The sequence below is a fragment of the Dermacentor variabilis genome, chromosome 8 (genome assembly GCF_050947875.1).
Source record: "Dermacentor variabilis isolate Ectoservices chromosome 8, ASM5094787v1, whole genome shotgun sequence".
Taxonomy (NCBI): Eukaryota; Metazoa; Arthropoda; class Arachnida; order Ixodida; family Ixodidae; genus Dermacentor; species Dermacentor variabilis.
The window spans coordinates 21,243,510-21,270,395 of NC_134575.1; the positions used below are offsets into that span (position 1 = coordinate 21,243,510).

At 43.9% G+C, this 26,886-nt stretch overlaps 1 protein-coding gene across 7 annotated transcripts in view; it reads right to left on the reverse strand.

The window, feature by feature from the left end:
- LOC142589798 (uncharacterized) overlaps window positions 1–26,886 on the reverse strand; it is a 148,517-nt gene that overhangs the window by 29,083 nt on the left and 92,548 nt on the right. For 5 of the 7 annotated variants that reach the window (XR_012829945.1, XR_012829946.1, XR_012829948.1 and 2 more), the window contains 2 exons: window positions 26,604–26,709; window positions 14,906–15,131 (listed from right to left, as the gene is read on the reverse strand). The exons of the other annotated variants lie outside the window; for them this stretch is intronic. The gene's annotated coding sequence lies outside the window, so the exon portion shown is untranslated. Of the gene's footprint in view, window positions 1–14,905; window positions 15,132–26,603; window positions 26,710–26,886 lie in introns of those variants that run through there. 7 annotated transcript variants of the gene reach the window in all.

A 26,886-nucleotide genomic window follows, 5' to 3' on the forward strand; every position in this document is an offset into this window, starting at 1 on the left:
GGACGAAATTTCAGTGAAGGAATTGTTTTGGTGCCATCATTGTAATTTTAATCGAAAGAATTTACGAAAGTTGAAAGTCATTTCACAATATGTTTATCTTTTTTGTGCAAGTCCACACACTTAGAGATTCGCCCTATGTACGTTTCAACTTACTTATCTTGCTTCTTTTGAAGCAAAAGCTACACGTTCAGGGAGCGAATTTTCAGCAGACCACTCTGCTATAGCATATTCAATTGCAGATTACTAGGGCCGTTAGTCATACTTTATTCTCGATAAACAACCTAATTGGCTTTTCCGTTGAAGCGATCATTCTTGGAGTGCATGTGGCAAGTCTTTCTTCTTTTCTACATATGACTTAGAAAATTCCAATAATTGCTCTTCTTTGCGATTCCCATTATCGCTATTCTTTTGTAATACTTCTGAATTTATTCATTACACTTATTTTATCGTTTTTGCAGGGGGCTGAGCAGCAACAGGCAGCAAGAATGGGATTTTTTATCTCGATAGTACCACGGATGGGAACCTCTACGTCTTCAAACATTTTGTTGTTCAGCGACGCCTTCTGCGATATATATTGAAAATAATTTTTTCCTAATTTCCTCTAAAGATAGTATTTTTTGCTCAAATCATTCTCAGACACTCGAATTTACCTCTGCCTTTTATTACGAAAGATCCATAACCATATTGCGAGAAGATGGGTGATACGGCCAGCGGCTAGACTGGGCCTTTGTTACTCATTAATACGGCCCCACCATTGGGAGTATGCTCTTAGCTCACTGATTAAAATAGGCCTGTATGCGAGTTTCACTGTATTAAACCAAGAATGCAGAAATAACTGTGGTGAATCATTAACTGATCTTATACGTATTTTCAAGAGCACAAGTGAACTTTAAATCTTGTTCAAACGGAAAACCGAAAGACGTGTGATGTGCCTCCTCATAAAGTTCGCCCCCCGGCGCCCCCTGTGTGACGTCTGTTTTGCTATGATAAACGCCAATCGGCACTACTTAACACTCTCACAGATGTCGTTCCACAAAGGCTGCCAGTGATTTCTAACAATTGCGTGGGTTGCGAAACCTAACAAACAGATATTATACTACTTAGGTCGGCGGTATAAACACGAACAATTTTGTTATTGCACAATGCGCGCATAACACCACAGCGTTGATTGAGCTATCAAGTGCCCCATGAGGGTACGCTCACGCTAAACAGTCCGGCTCAAGCTTGCAACTGGCGCATGTCTTCTCTGAGAACTTTTATCCGTTATTAAGCAAGAAGGAACTCATCAACTATTCTTCACTGGGACAAGAAGCAGGTACCAGAGATGTCAATCAAAAGGGCTGTCGCCACGGATGCCACCATGAGAGGTGCGGTATTTGCGCATACTACCGTGTGTATCCAGTGTGGTGTGCCTAGTGGCCCAATGTCAAGTGTGTCCCCGCTGTGTCGGCGCCCCTTCTGGACGCTTCCGCTGTGCTTACCAGTCATGGCCGTCTAGACGGCCCAAATATAGGACACAGGTGCTATAGGAGTTAAAGTATGTGTCATGTTCAATGTGTGTGCCAGGAGTGGCTTTGAAAAGAAAAATGAGCCGTGCAAAGAGAAAACAGAAGTTTTTGAGAAATTGGATGGCAACGTAAAGGTATGTGGCTCGGTTGATCTGAATGCTGTAATGGGTGAAAAACTGGGTAGAATAACTATAATTCTGATAGTGGACAAACTTGTGGCTTCGAGGTTTAGCACTAGTGTTGGCGTCCGTGATACCACTATAACAGTTCCGTCATTTCCCGCAAGATCTCTTACAAAAGCAATTTATTTATTTGTTTATTTAACCTCATGGCCAAAGGATTACAGAGGGGAGTGGGTAGACAACAAGCATAATGCACAATAAAATATCAAAGCTTGAAGCGGTATGAGCCTTCGAATAGAAGATAAGAAGCGCAGGAACCGCGGTACAGGAGAAGAGGAGAATGAAATTAGAATAAAGGTAGAAAAGATGGTGCCCACAATAATCTTATGGGCATCATTAAAGAGTGTGCAATAGAAGTCGGTGGTAACTCCGTTAGACAAGATACCAGTAAGCTAACGCAGGACACGAAAGATCTGATCAAGAAACGCCAATGTATGAAACCCTTTAACTCTACAGCAAGAATAGAACTGGCAGAACTTTCGAAGTTAATCAACAACCGTAAGACAGCTGACATAAGGAAGTATATTATGGATAGAATCGAACATGTTCTCAGAAATGGAGGAAGCCTAAAGGCAGTGAAGAAGAAACTAGGAATTGGCAAGAATCAGATGTATGCGTTAAGAGACAAAGCCGGCAATATCATTACTAATATGGATGAGATAGTTCAAGTGGTTTAGGAGCCAGTTGGTATAGAGATTTATGCAGTACCAGTGGCACCCACGACGATAATGGAAGAGAGAATAGTCTAGAGTAATTCGAAATCCCACAGGTAACGCCAGATGTAGTAGAGAAAGCCTCGGGAGCTATGCAAAGGGGGAAGGCAGCTGGGGAGGATCAGGTAACAGCAGATCTGTTGACGGATGCTGGGCAGATTGTTCTAGAGAAACTGGCCACCCTGTATACGCTATGCCTCATGACCTCGAGCGTACCGGAATCTTGGAAGAACGCTAACATAATCCTAATCCATGAGAAAGGGGACGCCAAAGACTGGAAAAATTATAGACCAATCAGCTTATTGTCAGTTGCCTACAAACTCTTTACTAAGGTAATTGCAAATATAATCAGGAACACCTTAGACTTCTGTCAAGCAAAGGACCAGGCAGGATTCCGTAAAGACCATATTCAAACTATCAATCAGGTGATAGAGAAATGCGCGGAATATAACCAACCCTTATATATAGCTTTCATTGATTAAAAGAAAGCGTTTGATTTTGTCGAAACCTCAGCAGTCATTGAGGCATTACGGATTCAGTGTATAGACGAGCCGTATGTAAAAATACTGAAAGGTATATATAGCGGCTCCACAGCCAGCGTAGTCCTCTATAAAGAAGGCAACAAAATCCCAATAAAAAAAGGCGTCAGGCAGGGACATACTATCTCTCCAATGCTATTCACAGCGTGTTTACCGGAGATATTCAGAGACCTGGATTGGGAAGAATTGGGGATAAATTTAATGGAGAATACCTTAGCAACTTGCGATTCGCTGACGATATTGCCGTGCTTAGTACTAAACTCAGGGGACCAACTGCAATCAATGCTCACTGACCTGGTGAGGCAAAGCCGAAGAGTGGGTCTAAAAATTAATCTGCAGAAAACTAAAGTGTTGTTTAACAATCTCGGAAGAGAACAGCAATTTACAATAGGTAGCAAGGGAATGGAAGTGGTAAGGGAATACATCTACTTAGGGCAGATTGTGACGGCGGATCCGGATCGTGAGACGGAAATAATCAGACAAATAAGAATGGGCTGGCGTGCGTGTGGCAGGCATTCTCAGATCATGAACAGTAGGTTGTCATTATCCCTCAATAGAAAAGTGTGTAATAGCTGTGTCTTTCTAGTGCTCACCTACGGGGCAGAAATCTGGCGGCTTACGAAAAGGGTTCTACTTAAATGGAGGACGACGCAACGAGCTACGAAAAGAAGAATGATGGGTGTAACGTTAAGGGATAACGAATGAGCAGATTGGGTGAGGGAACAAACGCGAGTTAATGACATCTTAGTTGAAATCAAGAGAAAAGAAATGGGCATGGGCAGTACAAGTAATAAGGAGGAAAGATAACCGATGGCCATTAACAGTTACGGAATGGATTCCAAGGGAAGGGAAGCATAGCAGGGGGCGGCAGAAAGTTAGGTGGGCGAATCAGATTAAGTTTGCAGGGACGACATGGCCACAATTAGTACATGATCGGGGTTTTTGGAGAAGGATGGAAGAGGCCTTTGCCCTGGAGTGGGCGTAACCAGGATGATGATGATGATGATGATGATGATGATGATGATGATGATGATGATGATGATGATACAAGCTGGACGCCAGTTTCACAGCAATACTTAACGTCTATTGTGTCCTTTAACTAAGAACGCTACAAAGCATAGTAACGTAAGGGAACACCTTATTATATTATGTTAGCTAAATCATATTTAAATGGGGTATTGTCAAAAATGGAAGGAATGTTCGAAACAACGCCATTCCAATCTTGTAAAGTAAGAGGTAAAGAAGAGTAAGGAAAGGTGTTAGTACGACATGGCTAGAGAGCAACCTTAAAGCGATGGTCAACACACTGCGATAGATAATGTGACTGAATAATTAAATCGCCGTGGAGGGTGGTGTGAAAGAGAAGCCTATAAACAAGTTCGAGGAAACATTTTTGCGGCGGGATGCTAACGACGGAACAGGGATAACCAATTTCATGGAAGTTACACTGGCAGTGCGATTATGACATGCAGAGATGAAGCGAGTAGAACAATTTTGTACCGCTTCTAGTGAAGTAAGCAAATTGTTAGTGCGTGGATCACATACTGTAGTGGCGTATTCTCATTTAGATGGCATGAGTGTTTTATATATAAAGAGCTTTAAATATGAAAAAGCTGTAGAGGAATTACGGTATATGTAAACTGACGTACTATTAGGGTTCTTAATTATCTTTTCAACATGCAAAAACCAACTTAAATTAGATGTGATATGAACACCTAAATATTTAAAGGAGGAAACCGTGGCTAAGGGAGCGTTGCTCAGGTAATAGGTAAAAGGACTACTTGATTTACGAGAGAGACGCATCACTTTGCACTTCTTATGATTTATTTCCATTAGCCAAGTATTGCACCAGCTAGATATAGAATTTAGCTCGGACTGAAGAATGTGAGCATCATTATCAGTAACTATTTCATGAAGAATTACGCAGCCGTAGGCGGAAAGATGAATATCAGGAGAAACTAGAAAAGGAAGGTCGGTAATCTAAATAATGAAAACAAAGGGGCCTAATACAGACCATCGTGAGACTCCAGATTGAACAGGACATTGGTCAGAAGAATGTTCATTGGCTACAACTAAATGGGAATGATTTGACAGGAAATCATTGATCCACAAGAATATGACTATGATCAATAATAAGCTGACTAAGTTAATAAATAGAAGTATATGGGAGACCTTGTAGAATGCGTTGCAAGAATCTGATACAGTCAGCTACAGAAGAACGATCAAGAATACGATGTAGTTTATGAGTAACTGATACGAGCTGTATTTCGCACGAAATTATTCCCAAAACCCATATTGAGCTGTTGAGACAAATGAGTTAGATTCTAGAAAGGTGACAAGGTTCGAGAATATAATGTGTTCTTAGAGTTTGCAGGATGTAGTAGTAATAAAAATGGGCCGATAATTAAATGGTGAACTTTTAATTATTGCCCGACCTAAATATTGGTATCACTTTCCCAATTTTCCGTTGAACTGGAGGGGTTGATGTGTCAAGTGATTGCTGAAATATATTTGTTAGTATGAATAATTTGTGGACACAAGTATTATTCAAAAATTTGCTATATGTGGAATTATAGCCAGGGGACGAATGGTGCTCTATATTGATGATGTGTTTCGTAATTCCAGACGTCTTAAGAATAATGGGAGGCATCAATGGATAACTACTGAAAGATGTCTGAAAGATGTGTATTTGCAACCACGGAGAAATTACTCGGAAAGGTGTCATTCAGAAAAGTAGGGGGAATGGAGTTGTCAGCTGCGTCTACCAAAGCAGTGAAGTTATTATAACTGGCGCTAATTCTACGCCAAAATTTTCAAACATTACATGCTTGAAATGAGGGTAAACTATTCGACATGAAATTAGCTTCAGCTTCCTTAAGTGTCGCGACATACTTATCAGATGCAGATTTCTAGGTTGTCCAGCGCCAGTTTCAGGATGATAATTTGGCCAAGCGATATAGACGTTTTTCCGATTAGAAAGCCGCTTGATATGGGTGTTATACGATTGTGTTGGAAGATTAGACGTGATAATGCGAACAGGGATGTAGTTTTCAATTAATTACTTTACTATAGCTGAAAGCATGTCCCAGTTATGTTGAATAGGACGCTCATCAAAGTTAGTGAGAAATGTGTTACTGTAACCAGATATGTCATTGTTGATTGCCTCGAAGTTGGCTCTAGCACAGTCGCGAATTCTTTCGCGCATTTTGCTCGCTTTTTTGAAATTTGCGCATTAATAAAAAAGAGTAATGTATGATCACTTATACCTGGCAAAAAAGAAATACTAGAAACTAGGTCAGCTCTAGTTGTTAGGATTAGATTAGGAATGTTGGCCGAGAGGGCGTGATTCTAGTAGCTTCAGTGGTTAAATGCGATGAAGAAAACGTAAAGTATAGTTCTAAAAAAGCGTGAGATTGAGAGGGAAATGGTGACATCACAGCTGGTTCAGTGTTCCACATTATGTTAGGAAAGTTAAAGTCACTGAATAAGAATATGGGGGTTAAAGGAAAACGAGAGATAATATGATTTATACTGTCTTGAAGTTCCGCGACTAAGGTATTAGTGTGTCTGGGCGAATGGTAACAAATGCGAGTGGGCATTTTTTGGTGCCTAACTATTAGAGGGTAGTAAATATGATATAATAGGGCTCAGTGAAGTTAGGAGGCCGAAACAAGCACATACAGTGCCGAAAAGAGGGCACGTCCTGTGCCACCGGGACTTAGCGGAGAGACGAGAACTAGGAGTCGGATTCCTGATTATTCAGAATATAGCCGGTAACATACAGGAATTCTATAGCATTAACGAGAGGGTGGCAGGTCTTGTTGTGAAACTTAATAAGAGGTACAAAATGAAGGTTGTACAGGTCTACGCCCCTACATCCATTCATGATGACCAGGAAGTCGAAAGCTTCTATGAAGACGTGCAATCGGCGAGGGGTAAAGTCAAAACAAAATCCACTATACTGATGGGCGACTTCAATGCCAAGGTAGGCAAGAAGCAGGCTGGAGACAAAGCAGTGGGGGAATATGGCATAGGCACTAGGAATTGCAGGGGAGAGTTATTAGTAGAGTTTGCGGAGCAGTATAATATGCGGATAAGGAATACCTTCTTCCGTGAGCGGGATAGCCGGAAGTGGACGTGGAAGAGCCCGAAGGGCGAGACTAGACATGAAATAGACTTCATACTCTGCGCTAACCCTGGCATCATACAAGACGTGGACGTGCTCAGCAAGGTGCACTGGAGTGACCATAGGATGGTAAGAACTCATATCAGCCTAGACCTGAGGAGCGAACGGAAGAAACTGGTACATAAAAAGCCGATCAATGAGTTAGCGGTAAGAGGGAAAATAGAGGAATTCCAGATCAAGCCACAGAACAGGTATTCGGCTTTAATTCAAGAAGAGGACCTTAGCGTTGAAGCAATGAACGACAGTCTTGTGCGCATCATTAAGGAGTGTGCAATAGAAGTCGGTGGTAACTCCGTTAGACAGGATACCAGTAAGCTATCGTAGGAGACGAAAAATCTGATCAAGAAACGCCAATGTATGAAAGCCTCTAACCCTACAGCTAAAATAGAACTGGCAGAACTTTCGAAGTTAATCAACAAGCGTAAGACAGCTGACATGAGGAAGTATACTATGGATAGAATTGAACATGCTCTCAGGAACGGAGGAAGCCTAAAAGCAGTGAAGAAGAAACTAGGAATTGGCAAGAATAAGACGTATGCGTTAAGAGACAAAGCCGGCAATATCATTACTAATATGGATGAGATAGTTCAAGTGGCTGAGGATTTCTGTAGAGATTTATACAGTACCAGTGGCACCCTCGACGATAATGGAAGAGAAATTAGTCCAGAGGAATTCGAAATCCTAAAGGTAACGCTGGAAGAAGTAAAGAAAGCCTTGGGAGCTATGCAAAGGGGGAAGGCAGCTGGGGAGGATCAGGTAACAGCAGATTTGTCGAAGGATGGTGGGCAGATTGTTCTAGAGAAACCGGTCACCCTGTATACGCAATGCCTCACGACTTCGAGCGTACCGGAATCTTGGAAAAACGCTAACTTAATCCTAATCCATAAGAAAGGAGACTCCAAAGACTTCAAAATTCTAGACCGATCAGCTTACTGTCCGTTGCCTACAAAGCATTTACTAAGGTAATTGCAAATAAAATCAGGAACACCTTAGACTTCCGTCCACCAAAGGACCAGTCAGTATTCCATAAAGGCTACTCAACAATAGACCATATTCACACTGTCAATCAGGTGATAGAAAAATGTGCGGAATATAACCAACGTTTATATATAGGTTTCATTGATTACGAGAAAGCGTTTGATTAAGTCGAAACCTCAGCAGGCGTGGAGGCAGTGCGGAATCTGGGTGTAGACGTGCCGTATGTAAAAATACTGAAATATATCTATAGCGGCTCCACAGCCACCGTAGTCCTCCATAAGGAAAGCAACAAAATCCCAATAAAGAAAGGCGTCAGGCAGGGAGATACGATCTCTCCAATGCTATTCACAGCGTGTTTACGGGAGGTATTCAGAGACCTGGATTGGGGACAATTGGGGATAAGAGTTAATGGAGAATACCTTAATAACTTGCGATTCGCTGATGATATTGCCTTGCTTAGTAACTGAGGGGCCCAACTGTAGTGCATGCGCACTGACTTGGAGAGGCAAAGCCGAAGGGTGGGTCTAAATATTAATCTGCAGAAAACTAAAGTAGTGTTTAAGAGTCTTGCAAGAGAACAGCAGTTTACGATAGGTAGTGAGGCACTTAAAGTGGTGAGGGAATACATCTACTTAGCACAGGTAGTGACTGCGGATCCGGATCATGAGACTGAAATAATCAGAAGAATAAGAATGGGCTGGGGTGCGTTTGGCAGGCATTCTCAGATCATGAACAGCAGGTTGCCATTATCCCTCAAAAGAAAGGTTTATAATAGCTGTGTCTTACCAGTACTCACGTACGGGGCATGAACCTGGAGGCTTACGAAAAGGGTTCTACTTAAATTGAGGACAACGCAACGAGCTATGGAAAGAAGAATGATAGGTGTAACGTTAAGGGATAAGAAAAAAGCAGATTGGGTGAGGGAACAAACGCGAGGTAATGATATCTTAGTTGAAATCAAGAAAAAGGAAATGGGCATGGGCAGGACACGTAATGAGGAGGGAAGATAACCGATTGTCATTAAGAGTTACAGAATGGATTCCAAGGGAAGGGAAGCGTAACAGCGGGCGGCAGAAAGTTAGGTAGGCGGATGAGATTAAGAAGTTTGCAGGGACAACATGGCCACAATTAGTACATGACCGGGGTAGTTGGAGAAGTATGGGAGAGGCCTTTACCCTGCAGTGGGCGCAACCAGGCTGATGATGATGATGAACTATTAGAGACACCTAGCTGATTTCTAGGTTAGTATCGACGTCAATGTGCGGTACCAGAATATCTGTAGAGATAGCGAGGAGGACGGTGCCACCTCGGCGCGCATCTCTGTCACAACGAGAAAGCCTTTCCCAATTCCCTATATCATGCAAAGTCCTGCGTTTGGAGTCAAGATTCACCTACAAGGCATCCGCCTCGCTTAAGCACATGGTATTCAAACCCTACCATCACCGATCCCTTTCGGAAATCTCTAAACCAACCGTGAACCCCCGCCACCTCAACATGGCTCGCAATGGTAACTACACAATCTGCTTGTGGAACTGCCGTGGCTTCCTCCGGAAACGGGGAAACCTTCTGCAGTTACTTCGGGACCAGGAGGCCCCGGACGTCATTGCCCTTCAGGAGACGGTGGGCCATGTAAAATTGGCAGGTTACAAAATCCTATAAAGGTTCTGGATCGTATTCTACCACCGCTATTCTAATTCACAGGAATCCAACAGCCATTCAACATGATATTGAAGAAGTTGGAATACGCCATGTCTTTTTTGAAGTCATCCCTAAACGTAAGGAGGATGGAAGCATATTCATCCTTGTTTTCTATAGCAGCCCAAAATATCGACGAGACAAGTTCAGAACTCTATTCAGGAAGGCTCGCAGAATCTCCCAGCAACAGGCGATATTATTATTAGGTGACTTTAACGCTCTCCAAACTGCATGGGGATACAGCACAGAGGTGGTCAAAGGTCGTAATCTTTGTCTAGAAGCCCAACAAGAGGGACTGGCTCTCAACACAAACCGCAGACTCTCAACCATATTGGGAATAGTGTCAGTGTTGACACCACTCCCGATCTAACTTTCATCAAAAACAAACTATAATTTGACTGATACCGGGGAAAGCCTCGGCAGTAATCATCATATAAATCCGCATTTAGGCAGGTCCACTCCGCATAAGGGCAAATGAGTCACGCTCGCGGAATGTGACCGCTTTCGTCAGATTCGTGAGGCAACCGCCACTGGGCATACAAACGATTTCGAGGCCTGGATCGGGGACCTCAGAGATCGCGTGAAACGCGCCAGGAGGGACATCCCCGAAGAAGCTGATCTGGTCGAGGTGGATAGCCGCCTACTACACTTGCGGGAAGCCAGAAAGAGCAATCGAACCCTGATAAAAGTAAATCAGAGCAGAGGAAAGACCTCAATAAAATCACTCACTAATACCAGGGCACGACGACGACCTCCTCACAGAACTCAGAATCTGGTACGTAGGCACAAGTGCACACATCACCCAGAAGCCATACACTGGTCCGGAGAATCTTAACCTACACGCACCTTTCCCAGAGGCTGAAGTATGAGCCGTCTAGCTGAATCTCCTAACTAAATCTGCACCAGGCCCCGACGGCGTAACCAGTAAGACCCTCCGAAATCTATACGATGGATCTATCACTGCCCTAATAGAGTATTCAACTGCGGCTGGGAAAGAGGTTATATCTCCTCGCAGTGGAAGCATGCACAAATAATATACATACCGAAACATGATAAGCCACTACAGCTCGAAAACTTCCGCCCAATTTCTCTGACTTTGAGCGTAGGAAAACTAATGCAGCACGTCATATTGAACCAGCTCCACAATTTTGCGGAGAACAACATGACTTTGTTTCATTTTTTTCAAGTAAATGGAAGGCTGGGAGATCTTCTGTAGCCTCTACTTGAGTTCCGCGACAGTGCTGGTTACGGAAGCGCATCTATTTATCAGCTGGACTGTCTCTCGCAACACGATAGCACAGCCTACGCATTTAACTAATCGCACGTTACATAACCACCTGTTTCGATCTTGGATGTCGATTACTTCGTTCGCATAGAATATTGCGTTTTCTTAAGGACAACTATTTTTCTCGCAATGGCACCGAAATACGTGTGTATTATTTATATTGACGTGAGGCGTGCTTAAAGTCAGTCACAGCAAGCAACTTGCTAAAACGCATGTCAGGAAAGCCTGTTATTGCATTATCGCTTATATCTTTGGAGACGAACTACCGATGCGGTGCACTTACGTATTACAGTTTAAAGAAAGAAAAGCGATTACTCGGGCACGCATGTATTGAGTGCAAAGATGGCATGCTTGTAGTGACATGTTTGAGAAAATCATATTTTCTCATACGTAGCACTACAAGCATGCCATCTGCGCAAGCAATACATGCGCGCCCGAGTAACTGCTTTTTTGGTATATATACGCCCTTCCATTTGCTGACCACATATGCTAGTATGTCGCAAATAATAACGATTGATGTCAAATCGTATTACAAATACGGCTTATGACGCTGTGCTCGCTGCCACTGTTACTAGTTCCACAAGACAAATTATACTTTTAGTCTGAAGCTGTAACATCGAAAATTATCTATTTCAAGAAAAAGTACCTGGCTGAAGCTGCAACACATGTTGGATTGGCCAAGACTCTGTGACGCCAAGATCGTTGCACGTGTACATATTTCTATTTGGAGACCAAGAATTACGGGTGAATTCCGTACACATGATTGGCAATGAAGATTTTAAGGTTGCCGAAAGAATCTTAGGACTGCAATGACGCCTTTAGACAGAGTGGAAGCAGTGCAGCATGGGGAAATTTGAGAGTACACTTTAGGGGTTAGAACTAACATATCAAATCAAACTAAATGTATAACGACAGGTCTTAGAGACATCAAAGAATAAACGCCACACAAATGTTAGAAATTTTTGTCTCGTACCAGCTCATCCAACTGCTTTGCATACAATACACATCTACACCGATAGGCGAATGCGAGCCTGTGGAACTGAAACGCAGTGCCCCTGTTGAAATCAATAAATATGTGTTATCCATGTCGTTGCCGCACGAAGCTGCAAATAAAATCCATAAGAGGTTCTCTTAACAAAGCTTCGCATGTCAAGAAAACAATGGTCCAGCAAACGGGATCCAAGCCAGAAGAAGGTCTTTCTGTCGTCGGTCCTCTACGGTCTCAGCTCAACAGCGGGCTAACGGATTGCAGAACGACTCCGAAATATTTGACAACTCACACCATAGCCACATAGAATTTCATAAATCATATCTACTGTGGACGGTATCTCCGATTGAGGTTCAGGAAATTAAAAATTGTCATCCATCCGTAAAAGATCCATCGATGCTAATTTAGCCACCTTCTGGTCTATTAGCGAAATCGTAGCCACGGAGCTCTCATTTGGCCCCACAGCTTGTCCAATTCAACGACGCAATCATCTCCTCCGCTTCGGGACTAACACTGCCACCTGTGTGTGACGTACTTTGGTTCAGTATTTATACATATTCTCCTGTTTGGAACAAGCCTTGGAATTCACCTCATTTGATTCGATGCAACTGTAGCACTTCGTCTTTTTTTACTGTGCTTATAATTAATGTGATGGCTGCGTGCGCAACAGGGGCATGCGGCCTCGTGTGTCTAATCAGCCCCTCCAAGGCTGAGTTTGCTACATTGCAGTCGTGGGAGCACATACAGACGCCGCTGGTGTGTCACGTAGCCGACCATGATATAATCTGCGCCTTCCGAAAACAAGCTTGACGCCCGTCGAGCAGTCGAAGCGATGAAAGTTGATTAGTTTCGTTGCTGAAGACAGAAGCTTTTGAAACTCTTTGCAGCTGATATCAATGACCACACCGAGAATGAGGACTTCCAATATTGGACCACCATGCACAATGAACGACCGGCCTTATACGTCTACTTGTATGCTCACGGCATAACTTTAAGAGACAGAAAGAGAGCGGTTTGGATCAGAGAGCAAACGTGTATAGACGGTATTCTAATACAAATCAAGATAAAAAATGCCGCTAGTCAGGTCATGAAATACGCAGATTAGATAACCGTTGGACCATTAGGGTGACAAAATGGGGACGAAGAGAAGGGAAGCGCAGTATAGGACGGCAGAAAACTAGGTGGTGCAACGAAATTAAGAAATTTGCGGCTGTTAGCTGGAATCCGTTGGCGCAGGAAAGAGGTAATTGGAGATCACAGAGAGAGGCCTTCGTCCTTGCAGTGGACATAAATAGGGTGATGATGCTGCTGCTGCAGCTGGAGCTGCTGTTGATGATGGGGACAGTTGTTCTAGTGCGGCTTGTGCTGTCCCTTTCTCTGTAACTCCGTTTCTCTTGGAGCTAAAATATACTTCAATACTTGCTTTAGGAGCCGCATTAACGAGATAGGTGTTGAGAGTGTGCCTATGTGCGCAATTAAAATTGTTCGAGACATCGCAAGGCACAAACGTAAACATGTAGGTTCGAGAAGGCGGTCCATTGTGGCCGTGCTCACTCACTTATTTACTGTTTGTGTGGTATTTTTATCTTCACTCGTTTGTCTTCTACAACGGCGTAGTCGTCGTCGGTGTCAATCGGCTCGCTGTTATAGAAATAGAAAGAGGACATCTCTATGTCGACCTGATCAGCCTCACACTGTAGCAATGGCGACTTAAGTACGATGATGCATGCTCGATGCAAGCGATGGCACGGCGTCTGTAAACGCCATGTATGGCTTCAGACCAAGGAGCACAAGTAGGCATTCGATTGCACCATGTAAAGAAGCAAGCTAGCTATCCAAAAAGATTGCTCAAGTTCACTTCGACTTCGTCTGACCTAGGCGATATGTGTGTGGATACACAGCCTGACCCTTCTAGTGTTGGCCAGCACCACTCATAGCCATGGCAGTGTATGTGGATAACAAAAATGTCGTGCTTCTTGCTAATTTTTCAACAAGACAAAGTCGAGCAAGGGGGCCCGATTTTGATTACCCGCAATCATTACTGCCTTTGAAGTAATTCATGCGGCTGGCTTCGTGTATGTTCTTGTTAATTTTATAGGTGATTAGCATTCTTGGCCTACTTAAGTAGTCTTCCATCTATATCAATGAACTCTTAGAAAGCATAACCTCAATACTTCACAAAAAGCGCTAAAGCGAAAAGCAATATCACCAAAACCAAATATATCAAACAAACATAAACTTCGCTATAGAGTTTGTTATGACGCGTAGAATGGCTTAAGAAGCACTGATTGGGTAACTTCAGGTCACGCGTGGCACTGCTGTGATTTTATAATGCTGTCTGGCACCACCTCATAGTTTAACACAAATAACATGGCGGTAGCTTTACATTAGGTCCCCTTTGACATGTCTAGTCCAAATCCCACCGCGGCCGCCAGGCTAGTATTCCCGATAACATCGCCCAAAGTCTTAGTGTTGCCTTTCTGCCCTTTGCCATTCTTTGCTGTCGTTTGATGAATGGATCTCTTGATTGTTTGCAGAACGTACGTGGCTGACCCAACTGCTCTAGCATGACCAGTGCCGACGGAGCTAGGCTTGCAATTGTGGTTAATTTGGCCATGAGTTTCCGTGTCTCCGAAATAAATCCGTTTTCCGTCGGCAACTGTTGCATTCTGCTGCTAGCTTGCTGGTGCTTTGCGATGTAGATGACGTCGTCGGGGCTAGAGCTTGTAGGTGAAGTACTTAGCACAGAACGAATCAGCATATCCACCAGACCTGTCGTTGAGATAAAGATGAAGAAATGCGCAGTATGAAATTTGTTCTCAAATTAACTCTTTATTTGGTCAACTTGCGCCCGACACAAGAAGTAAACTTAAGCACAATGACAGCGGCGAGAGAAGTGGGCTATAGTCCATAATCTGATCTGCCAGTCAAGTGCGTCATCCGTTATACGTTACTTGTCGAAGGTTCTTCCGTAATCGCTGGTGCCCGCCTTCGTTCACAAAAGTACGATTTAACCAAGTTTCACAAGGTTCGGGAACAACAAACCACGTGTAGAACCTGCGATAACATTCGAGAAACTTCAGATACAAATAGGCGCATCTCATGCAAGGCTATAACTTTGAACATTTCTTAGTCGGTGAAACACGCTCAATAGGAAAGATTATAGTAAGCGTGGTAATAGTATACGCAAATTTTTGTTAATCACAACCACCACCTAAAGCCGACCGCTCTTGAAAAAATAATAGCATTGCGGAAATTATTTGTTGCGTTTACTTGAAGTGCATATAATTATAACGCACAACCGAATCAAATGAATGTAACTGAATTGAAAATTAAAAGTGGATGTAAATACAGCTGGCTGCAAATGCAATCCAGATGCGGTCTCACAGCTGTACACACGTATTTAAAATTGAGCTGCAGGACTGGCTTTCCCGAATCGAAATTTTTGGTTATTGAATATGTGTACCAGATCTAAATCGGGAAAGGTAAGACGGAGCCCAGTACGGCCATGGCGGGGGATGTAGAAAATTCTTCTGACCCATGGCGTCACGCAGCGTGTAAACTTCAGGAGCCCAGCCAGGGGAACAATAGGCCCTCCTATACTATCTGAATTCGTTAAACGTTCCAACGTATAGACACTTGCTATGAAGCAGAAGTGGGACCGAGAAGCCCAATTTTATTTTGATCACAGCCACTTAAAGAAAAATTACGCCAATGAAAGCGATGTGTAAACTATTTGCTCTTCTTTAATTAAAATGTAGAACTCTTATGTTCAAAGGAAATGAAAGTTCAAAAAACAATAACTTGCCGAAGATAGCAGCCGATCCTAAATTCTCCGCGTTTCTCGTGCGTAGATTTATGATTGTGAATAGCTAGTATATTGTATCGTATATCATATATGAAGGTTATAAGATCCAGCTCACGGAGTATTAGCCAGTGCCTCTCATAGCTGCAGTGGCGCATGAGAACGTTTATTTTAATGAGGATGTCACGTAGAGGTCGAAATTTGCATATACTAAATTGAACATATAGACGCAGGAATTTGCCTTCAAATGGTTTGTATTATTCGTCGTGCTTGCTGTGTGCCATGACACAAGTATAGTATCTTTTAGCTGTACGTTTCTTTCTGTAGTATATTACTTTTATGAAAAAAAAAGTTATCTACATCATCTCATTGTTCCGAAGCGATAGCGAAAAGACTTCATAGTTATTATGAACATTCGAGAGCGCTTAGAGGAAGCCGGAACACACCATATGTCCTATAGACACTAAACGTAATAGTCGGTTCTCCGAATTCTGTTACAGGCCATGAATAATTTGTGTTCTTGCAGGGAAATCACTTTTGTTCCTCAAGCTTTCAATTCACGCAATACATGGACATGCGCTTGACATACCCCTGCCTCTTTTAAGGAGCTGCTGATAACGTCCAGACTTTTTTTTGCAATGCTGTTTGAATCTCACCTATACTGAAGCTTGGAGACGGTACTCAGAGGTTATTTGCTTTCAATTATTATTTCCAGCTACATAGCACTATTTTGTTAGGCTGTCATTACTAAATAAAAATAAATGGACTGAGAACACCGACCTGTTGGATGCTCTGCGTGATATTGTGGTGCTTCTATTCTCCTCATTCGTAATATTTCTCAGCTAAAATTTTTGAAATCCTTCCCTGTGACCGCCCAGATTATGGAGCTCTAAATTAGTGGTGCGCAGGTCTTTGGGACCTACAGTGTTCAACCGCCCCTGAATTTCCAAGACAATTATAATTGTTATATTAGTTCATGTCGTCATCTTTTGTTCGAGAGCAGTGTAGATTCATGCCTTTTTTGTGCCTTACTTTTAGCTTCTTATTACAGGTTTCCCTCAAATTTATCACAACGGTGGTGGTTTGTCTATCAACTACACAAGAGGCTGTCAAACGTTTGCAGTTCTCCAAGTGCTATTTTCGCTTCTGCTATAGGGACGGCAGATGAGCTACAATTAGCAGTCACCTGGTATAGTAATTTTAGTATATATTACAATAAACAAGATTAGGGGCACGCAGAGACGCTTCCGGCAGATGAGAAATATACCCTCATTTGAGAGCTATCACTCCTTGCAGTAAAGTAGAAAGCAGGGCTACTTCTCATTTCCCTTGCGTTTACAGCGTTTCCTTGGCATTTGTGAGTTATTTCACGTTGGAAATTCTTTATACGTGCGCTGAACAGACATCAAACAATGAGACGTCAGTTATTTGGGAATACAGCAACTGAAAAGTAACACCCCCAGAAATAGACCCTGGCTCTTCCCCCACACTTGCTTTCTGAACCCTAAATGCTATTATTAGATGTTTTTCTGGCAACAAAAGTAATCTATATTTACTTCTTTAAATGGAACCAAAAAAATTAAATTATGTAGTTTTACGTGCCAAAACCACTTTCTGATTATGAGGCACGCCGTAGTGGAGCACTCCGGAAATTTCGACCTCCTGGGGTTCTTTAACTTGCACCTAAATCTAAGTACACGGGTGTTTACGCATTTCGCCCCCATCATTAAATGGAACCAAGTGAGTAGAGAAATCACAGTATTGTGTAACATGGATAATAAACAACGACATTTAGGCAGTTTCGACTGCCACGGCTAGTATTTTTATAGCAATGATATGAATGCTATGGCACAATGGGGCTAAATTTTCACTCAAGAGCCTCAAACATAGGCTGCATTTTTGTTGAGTCGCGTCCTAGATACTCCGCACTGATGGTGACTGGTATGCCGCGTACTTCAGTGCCTGCTGCTCTTGACATATAAGAAACGTACAAACAAGGGCACCAATGAGAAAATAAAGGGAATTATTTATGCCTAATAATTGGGTGAAGATGATAAATTAATGCAAATGAATTTGAATGAAAATACAATTCGCGTCAGGTGGGATACGAAACCACATCTTCGCATTACGCGTGTCTTGGTCTTATGAAATGAGCTACCGCGGCGCCGTTTTCCCATCCACTTTCTAGGATATATATCTTATATATATATATATATATATATATATATATATATATATATATAGCCATCACTCACAAACGATGGCGGCGGTTGGGGAACATCATTTCTGCCGCCGGCGTCACGAGTGCGTGAGCTATTTTTAGTGACGGCAACTGGTCAATAAACCCACACATGCTACATGAAGGCATAAATTTTGCCGGATTCTTGAACCTCGTAATGCTCGGGATTGTGGACCCTCGGCGCTCGCTAAAGCTGCCAGGGTCAGTTCTAGTAGTAAAGCATAAATACCCAAGAAAGTGGTTAAGAAAACGGCGCAGCGACACGATTTGCTACTGAATAATCATGATTCACTAGTAAAGCTTAGTAACACTTCTCGCAGTTCCCTTTGCGTTTTCCATGAACATTCACATTGTTCAGCATGTGTGTTTTCCTGATGTCGCCTTTGGCCTTGACTAATCTTATAATGATCAGCAGTTCTGTAGCGCACAATTTTTTCCCTACCCTATTGCAAAAACCAGTGCCACTGGGACCTAGTGCGCCGGATTATGGGCCCAGTGCAGCGCGCTGGACGCTGGGGCGCTGGGAAGGCGCTGGGAAGGCGCTGGGAAGGCGCGGCGTACTGGGAGGCACTGGCTACTCGTGCGAAAAACAGCTCTAGCGCGTTAAATATGCGGTGCCTGGACACCGTATATATTTTTTTGAATACAGGAAGCAAGAAAGAGCGCTTTAGCGCAATAAAAAAAGGAAAAAGAAACGTAAAAAATAAAACTGCTCCGACAAGGATTCGAACGACCGACCTACAGATCCCAAAACCGTCACTTTACCACTACGCCACGCCAGCATACGGAAATTCGGGGATAATTTGCCATGTCAAAGCCGAGAAGCAGTTTGTTTCGCAGAGCTACGTCTCGTGCAGACATGGTTGATGCGCTATCGCCCAGCAACTAAAACTCACGCCTGTACCAGAAAGAAAAAGTTGCTGTCCGTATTCAGCAGTATGCTAGGAAGTGCCACACCATCGATTTTCACTTGCGATTTCTATTTTAACTTCGAAAAAAAGTCCTAAATGAACCGCCGACCCGGGATGGTGTATGGCCTGTTACTGCCGATTTCGATAGCCATTTCTTGTTCTTCACGCAAAGGATATGCACCGTTTCCTTAGTTCAGTGATGGCTTTCAGTCAACACGCCTGTCTAGTCCTAGATCTTCGTCAGAGAAACGCGGGCTAGTGCTGGGAGCCTTCGGCGATAGCACACATACCTGTGTTTATGACGCGTCACATCTGCGGTCATCGCTTCTTGTGCTGGCACTGTAGACATGAAAAAACTGTTTATTTAAGAACATCGATGCGAAAGCTGACATATAGAGTGATTTATCCTTGTTAGATTTCTTGATTCCTGCGCCTAGACCCGCCCATACCGGGTGGAAGATTTTCGTGACGCTCTCGCTCCACTTTCGCTCCTGCCGGAAGTTATCGCCTTAGGCGCGTACCGCATGAGTCATGTGTGGGCGGTTACATTCAAGGATGCCGACGCCGCGAAGAAGATTCTCAACATCGGCGAGTTGAAAGCAAAAAATGCGAGATGGCTCGCGCTCGACCCTGCAAACCGGGATGTTCGAATGAAGCTGCACTGGCTCCTTCACAGCGTACCAGACGAGGACGTGCGTCTTGCCTTGTCGCCTTTTGGGAAGGTGACGGACGTCTCAAGAGAGCTGTGGCGCGCTCACGGCGTGTCTGATAAGAGGTCAACTGCGAGGATGGTGACCTTGAAGTTGAACGCTGGCGTGAAGCTCGACGACCTGCCGCACCAGGTGAACGTTGCTGGAGAGCTGGCGCTTGTTGTCGTATCGGGCAGGCCACCCCTGTGCCTTCGCTGCCGTGGCACAGGTCATATTCGGCGTGACTGTCAAATTCCACGGTGTGGTTCGTGCCGTCGCTTTGGACACGACGAGGGCCACTGCGCACGGACGTACGCCAGCGTCGCCGGGCCAGTGAGCAGTGATGAGACGTCAGCACTTCTCATCGATGAGGCCGACGCGGAGGAGGCATCGAAACAAGCTAGCGGATCAGCGGTGCAGGAGACCACGTCGGCTGCTTGGGCTGCTCCTAGGGCGCATCAGTTGGACGCGCAACCCAAGGATCGCGTATCTCCTGGACAGACGCCTCTACCTCCGGCACAGGACGCCGTGGCGGCGTCAAAGAACGCAGCGGAAACGCCTGACGCGTCTTCGGAGAACCGTACCCAACCGGTGGAGGAGCCCATGGACTTTTCCCCGGAAGGGTCCAGCCACATGGCCGGAAATCGGTCGCACGATGAGGCCGTGAGCAAGGCGTCGCAACCGGATGAAATAGGCGGTGATGAGCCTCCTTTTAAAGCAGCAGGTATGAGGCTTGCGTCCTGGAAACTGCGGCCGAACATTCCGGCCGAATCACGGCAGGCGGGGAAACCGCCTCCGTAGTTTCGTGCTGTAGATACCGAAATGGGGTATGGGGGCGTGCGATGTTGTCGTGAGGGTAGACACCATAAGATAGGGTTCCGTTTCTCTCGATATGACGATCCACCTTCCTGAAGCACTACGTGTAGCGACTCTGAATGTACGAGGTCTTGGAGCAAGAAGGCGACAGTGTCAACTTAGTCGTCTTCTCTTAGAAAACAATCTACACGTGGTGGCAATCCAAGAAACCAAAATTGATTGCCAGGAAGCGACTGATCGAATGGTGTCCACTTTCCGTCAGCATTACGATGTTTGTGTGTGTCATTCTGTCGGTGCCTCTGGTGGTTGTGCCCTTTTCATCCGCAATAGTGTCGGTGTAACTGTGCAATTGCTCTTTTCGTGCCAAAGTGGACGCCTTCTGGTTGTCGATTTTTTCCAATACGGTCTGAATTTCCGTGTCATTTGTGCTTACGCTCCAAATGTAGAGGCGGAGAGAAAAGAGTTGTTTGAGCGTTTTCAAGTGTATCTCGATTGTAAGAAAGTACTAGTTTTGTTGGGTGACTTCAATTCTGTTTGTCGTTCGGTAGACAATGTAAAAGGTTTGCCAGTGCGAGATAAGAGTGCAGAGGTCTTGAATGTTGTAGTTCACGACCACAACTTAGAAGATATCGGAAGTGTTGTCACAAATGGTGCGCGTCCGCAATTCACACATTTTCAAGGCGATAGCCAGGCACGATTGGATAGGCTGTAAATGTCGCTTGAACTTGTGCCACTATGCACATCGTATGAGGTTAAACCAGTGTCTTTCAGGGACCATTGTCTAGTTATTGCAACCTTTGGTAAAAAAGAAAACAGAAAGTACTTCAAGTGGGAACTTTGGAAACTTAATGCGAAATTGATGGAGGATCAGGGTTTCGTTAAAGATGTAGATGAGAAGCTAAAGAAGCTACTCGCAGTGCAATCTTTAAGTATTAGTGTAGAGTGAGAGGAGTTTAAGCAATTAGTAAAAATGAAAGCCATCGAAAGAAGTAGCACATTGCGTTATGAAGACAAACGAAACGAAGCACTGCTTCGTGAGCAACTTGAATTTCTTACGGGTATAGAATGCTCCCAACCAGGTACTTACACCAACGAATTAATAAACATACAAATTCAGTTAGAGAAAATTGATGCAGAAAAGTACAGAGCGGCGGTTATCCGTGCACGGGCCGAGAAGCTGTGGGCCGGTGAAACGCCCACAAAACGTGCGTTATCGGACGAAAAACAATAGGCTTGCAATAAGGAAATACGGCAAATAAGAAACGGTAATGACGTTTCAGAGGACCGCAATGTAATCAAACGCGTCGTCGCTGATCATTTCAAAGAATTGCTCGGTCAACCGCGCACCATTAGAGGGGGCTTTAAAGCGGAATTTCTGTCGTTACTGCCAAAGCTGGAAGAAGAAGAAAGAACGCGTTTGGAACAGCCAATTTCCATGAAAGAAATAGAGGATGCAATAGATGCACTACCTGTCGGCAAGGCACCCGGCCCTGATGGCCTAGGAGTAGCATTTTATAAAACATTCAAACCAATTGTAGCCCAGATTCTACTCAAAGTTATCGCCGAATCGTATCAGCAAAAGCATATACCACTGTCCTTCACAACTTCGCGCATCGTTCTCATCCTGAAAACTGGGGCACCTGAAAAACGTCAGTTGGTGGGGTCTTATCGCCCGATAAGCCTTACCAACGTCGAGTACAAGATATTTATGAAGGTATTAGCCAAACGATTGCAGGGTGTGATAACGAGGCTGGTTGGCACGCATCAGACCTGTGGTATCAAGGGTAGAAGCATCGCCACGAACATACACGTAGCTCGAAGTGTGCTAGAATGTTGCGATGTATTTGGCGATCGAGTGGCTATGATGCAACTAGATCTCGCTAAAGCCTTCGACCGTGTTTCCCACGATGTTCTCTTCGCCATATTAGAGCATTCCAACGTGGGAAGCGTAATAACAGACGGTGTCAGGATGGCGTATGCTAACTGCTCAACTCGGGTCATTGTCAACGGGGACCTGACAGACAGCGTGCAAGTGCTGTCTTCTGTGAGGCAGGGATGTCCGCTGTCGCCCCTGCTATTCGCGGCTTACCTTGAGCCTTTGTGCAAGGCCATCCAAAACAATGAACGGATAACTGGCTTCAGGTTACAGTGCACACAGGTGAAAATATTGGCGTATGCCGATGACATCGCCATATTCTGTTCAAATAGAAATAGTATTTGTGAGGCCGTGGCGGTAGTTGAATCCTTCTGCAAGTGCACCGGGGCGCAAATAAACTGGGAGAACAGTTATGGGTTTTGGCATGGTGAATGGGAAGAAACGCCAGACTGCTTCGCTCGACTTCGGTAGTCAACCACTGCAACAACCTACCTAGGCGTGCCTCTCGACTCTTATCGCGACCCTCAGCCGTACTGGAATGAACAAGTGGCGAGAGCAAAGGAAAAGACTAACGCGTGGCAGGGGCGACAGCTGTCAATGTTCTCGCGCGCCACGGTCTGTAACCTATTTCTTACGTCCAAGATATGGTATGTCATGAATGTGCTGTGTGCTTCGCGGATAAGCATCCAAAAAATCCACCGTATCTTCGCCGTTTTCATATGGGCATCGACTTGGGAAAGGACCAGCCGCACAAACTTGTTCTTGTCAGTAAAGAAAGGGGGCCTTGGGTTGGCACATTTACTTGTGCGACAAGTTGTGTCGCGCTTTATGTACTTTCGCGATCAGAATGATGTGTTCCTTCGCACAGTCATCCAAGTGCTTTTATGTCGTCACCTTCCAGGATTCCTTGTATGCTCGTGTGAAGCAATGCATGGTGCCGTGAAAGGTTACCTGCGAGAATTTGTGCTTGCGTACAGAATGTTGCATGTGCGGTTCTCTGTGCAGTATCCGGCCAATATTACTAGGAAAAAACTGTATAAGGACCTAATTGACACTATGCTCCCTGTACCGATTTACCGCATGTCAAACCGTGGAGGCCTAGGAGATGTCCTCAAAAGGGTTAAAAGAATGCCAGTACCCCCTTCGGTAAAAACTTTTTTCTTTAAACTACACACTAACACCTTATCAGTTAAAACATGGATGCATAACAGGGGTGGTCCCGTGGTCCATTAACTGCTTCTTATGCAGGAAACCTGAAACGATATAGCATGCGTTTCTAGATTGCTGGGATCCCATCTTTTTCTAGGACGTGCTACAAAGGACTTTAAAGAAAGAGTTACCTTTAGATCCACATGGAATAAGATTCTTACCGGTAGAAACGGAGGCTTTTCCGTATGACGCTATAATGCTCCTGGGCCTCCACAGTTTGTGGAAAGCTAGAACGCAGTTCAACAATGCCGATGTAAATTCGCGACCTACACGTGATCACTTCATTGAATCTGTAGTACGGTTCAGGGATGTCCATCGGGCACTCCCTGAACAACCAACACGGATTGACATGCTAGATAAACTTGTAGCATTGAAAAATTTTTGATATGTCGTGCCAGCAAAATCCTTGTTGACATGTTTTTCCTTTTTCTGTATTGTTTGTGTATGTCAAAGCCGGCAATAAAGAAAAAAAAATGGCGTGGCGTAGTGGTAAAGTGACGGTCTTGTGATCTGTAGGTCGGTCGTTCGAATCCTTGTCGGAGCAGTTTTATTTTTTACGTTTTTTTTATTGCACTAAAGCGCTCTTTCTTGCTCTCTGTATTCAAATATATATATATATATATATATATATATATATATATATATATATATATATATATATATATATATATATATATATATATATATATATATATATATATATATATATATATATATATATACGGTGTCCAGGCACCGCATATCTAACGCGCTAGAGCTGTTTTTCGCATGAGTAGCCAGTGCCTCCCAGTATGCCGCGCCTTCCCAGCGTCGGCCCATAATCGGGCGCACTGGGTCCCAGTGGCACTGGTTTTTGCATTAGGGTAATGAGGAAAACAAAGCATGTTCGTTGTGCACTGTCTGATCTATTTTATGAAAGAGCGATGCGATTTATTTCACGCTGGGAATTGCCAGTCCCATCTTTGCTATGGTAAAGGAGGTACTTAGTATACGTTGAGTTTTGCAGTGTCTATGGATGAAATATTACAGTCTGATGAATTCATTTTGCAGATCATAACGGACGCTAAAGCAGTACCATTCAGGGTGGATCGAAATACCAGCACCAATGCAGAACTCGACAATGTACTTCACTTTGCAGCCCAGCTATGCACAACATGTATAAAGAATAAATGTTGTTTTAGCATGGCCTAAAGCGATGTCATTTATTTACCTGCACAACACACACCTTCTGTACACTACACGCTGGTAGAACTGCACTTTTCTGGCATTTATATGCCTTGCATGCTTCAGCTCACCCTTTTAATTCCGAGTATTATGAATGTTCGCGGCAAAGATACACTCCTCCCGTCGTCGAATTAATACGAAGCATTGCGTTAATTGGTGATTCACTGCATTTAACGAAATACTGCCGATAACTACAAAGACGTAGGAACATTACAAACAGTCCATTTATAATGGAGAACAGAAGGCGTAGATCTTAATAGCAGTTGGCTTGCACTGGAGCACCTCGTCAGAATTAAACGCGAGAAAAAAGCCGTAGTACAAGGCAAGCGATGTGGTCGAGCGCACTCACTTCTATAATTGAACAAGTGGAGTGAAATTGGTGCTATGCCTGGGAAATATTTCAAGACATTGTTTCAAAGTAGAACACATGGGGTATTTCTACGAAGGCATCAAGCAAAATATTGTGACGCCAACGAAGGACTAAGAAATGAAGACTATTTAAGAACTATATTTACAAATTGTAGCTGCAGCGCTGGCCAGTTCAGCCGACAGCTTGAGAGCCATAGAGCGTTCGTCGCCTTCGTCGGGGCGCACGCGTGCATCGTCCCGAAGAAACACGCAATATGCAAGTATCATTATCCCCGGCGGGAGAAGCACCGTCCCGGGGCATCTAAATATCGGTGATAACAGGACAGTAATATGGTTCGAGGCGTGCGACATGCACAGCATCAGTGGAATGCCGGGCCGATGACGCACTGGTAATGACCGGGGGAATTTCATACGTAACTGGAGTCACGGCACGCAGCACTCGATATGGGCCTGTGTACCGAGACAGAAGTTTTTCTGACAGGCCAACGTGATGATTCGGGGACCGCAGGAGTACCAGAGATCCAGGCGAAAAGTGGACGTCTCTGTGTTGCGATCGTACAAACGCCGTTGCTTCTCCTGAAAAGTGAGGAGCCGAGCGCGGGCAATTTTCACGTGTTTGGGCTGCCCTGGCGACGGCGTCAAGTGGATTCTCGCTTTTTGCAGCAGCTGCTATAGGTTTTGAAAAATGATGTCGAAAATGCATCATGTTCATGTTATTTGTGTAATAAGGAGATAAGCTAAATATATTAAATACATTACGTAAGATTTCACAGAAAAAAAAGAATCCGTAAATTGCTTGAAATCACAGAAACCATAATGGAAATGTGTGGAAGAAACGTACATTAATTTCGAGAAAACAGACATGCTTATCTATAGCACAAACACAGCTGCTACAATTCTGACCAAGAATACGGATATTGTGCTGGTTAGATACCTGTAAGACCAGAATACTCCCATTGTGGCTATTCGCCCAGGCTGTTAAGATGCATTCACAAACAAATTATGGGAATTTATTGTATGAAAGAATTTCGGCTAAATTCGGTCCCGGCAAGTACCTCATAGTCCTATAGACGTAATAATTACTGACGTCGATTTCAGTGAAAGAAACTTGTTGATGTTGTGTAAGTTGCGAAGTCATATTACAGTAGGCAAAGCTGTGACGCTCATTGAAAGGGGTCAGGTGACCATTTAGATTAAATACGAAAGCTATATAATGGCAACTGCATACACAGTCATCAAAAAATTACGAGTCAAAAGTCACAGTTATGTCACAACTTTTCCCTTCTTTGTCTTCACAGAATCTACACCGAATGGCTTCCAGTTTTTCGCAGTGATAATCATCGACACATAAATATGTACAGGCAATAACAGAATATTCATGTCATACTGACCCGTTCATGCTCTCTTATTTCCCCCTCGTCTTCAGGGAATGGAATCGCCTCGATCCTTCAGTCATTTCTGCAGTCTCACTATTGAAGTTCACGTTATGGTTAGAATCTGCATAAATCAACCAGTAACGCAGTCTTATTCACATAATACGCTTTGCAACTCTTGCAATCCTTGCTGAATCGTGAAGCTGTTTACTGTTATTTTTGTTCCCGTTTGCTGGCCTTTTCATGAAGTATTCTCTATTGCTGGACATGTCTCCTAGGCATGTGATATGTATATTTGCTT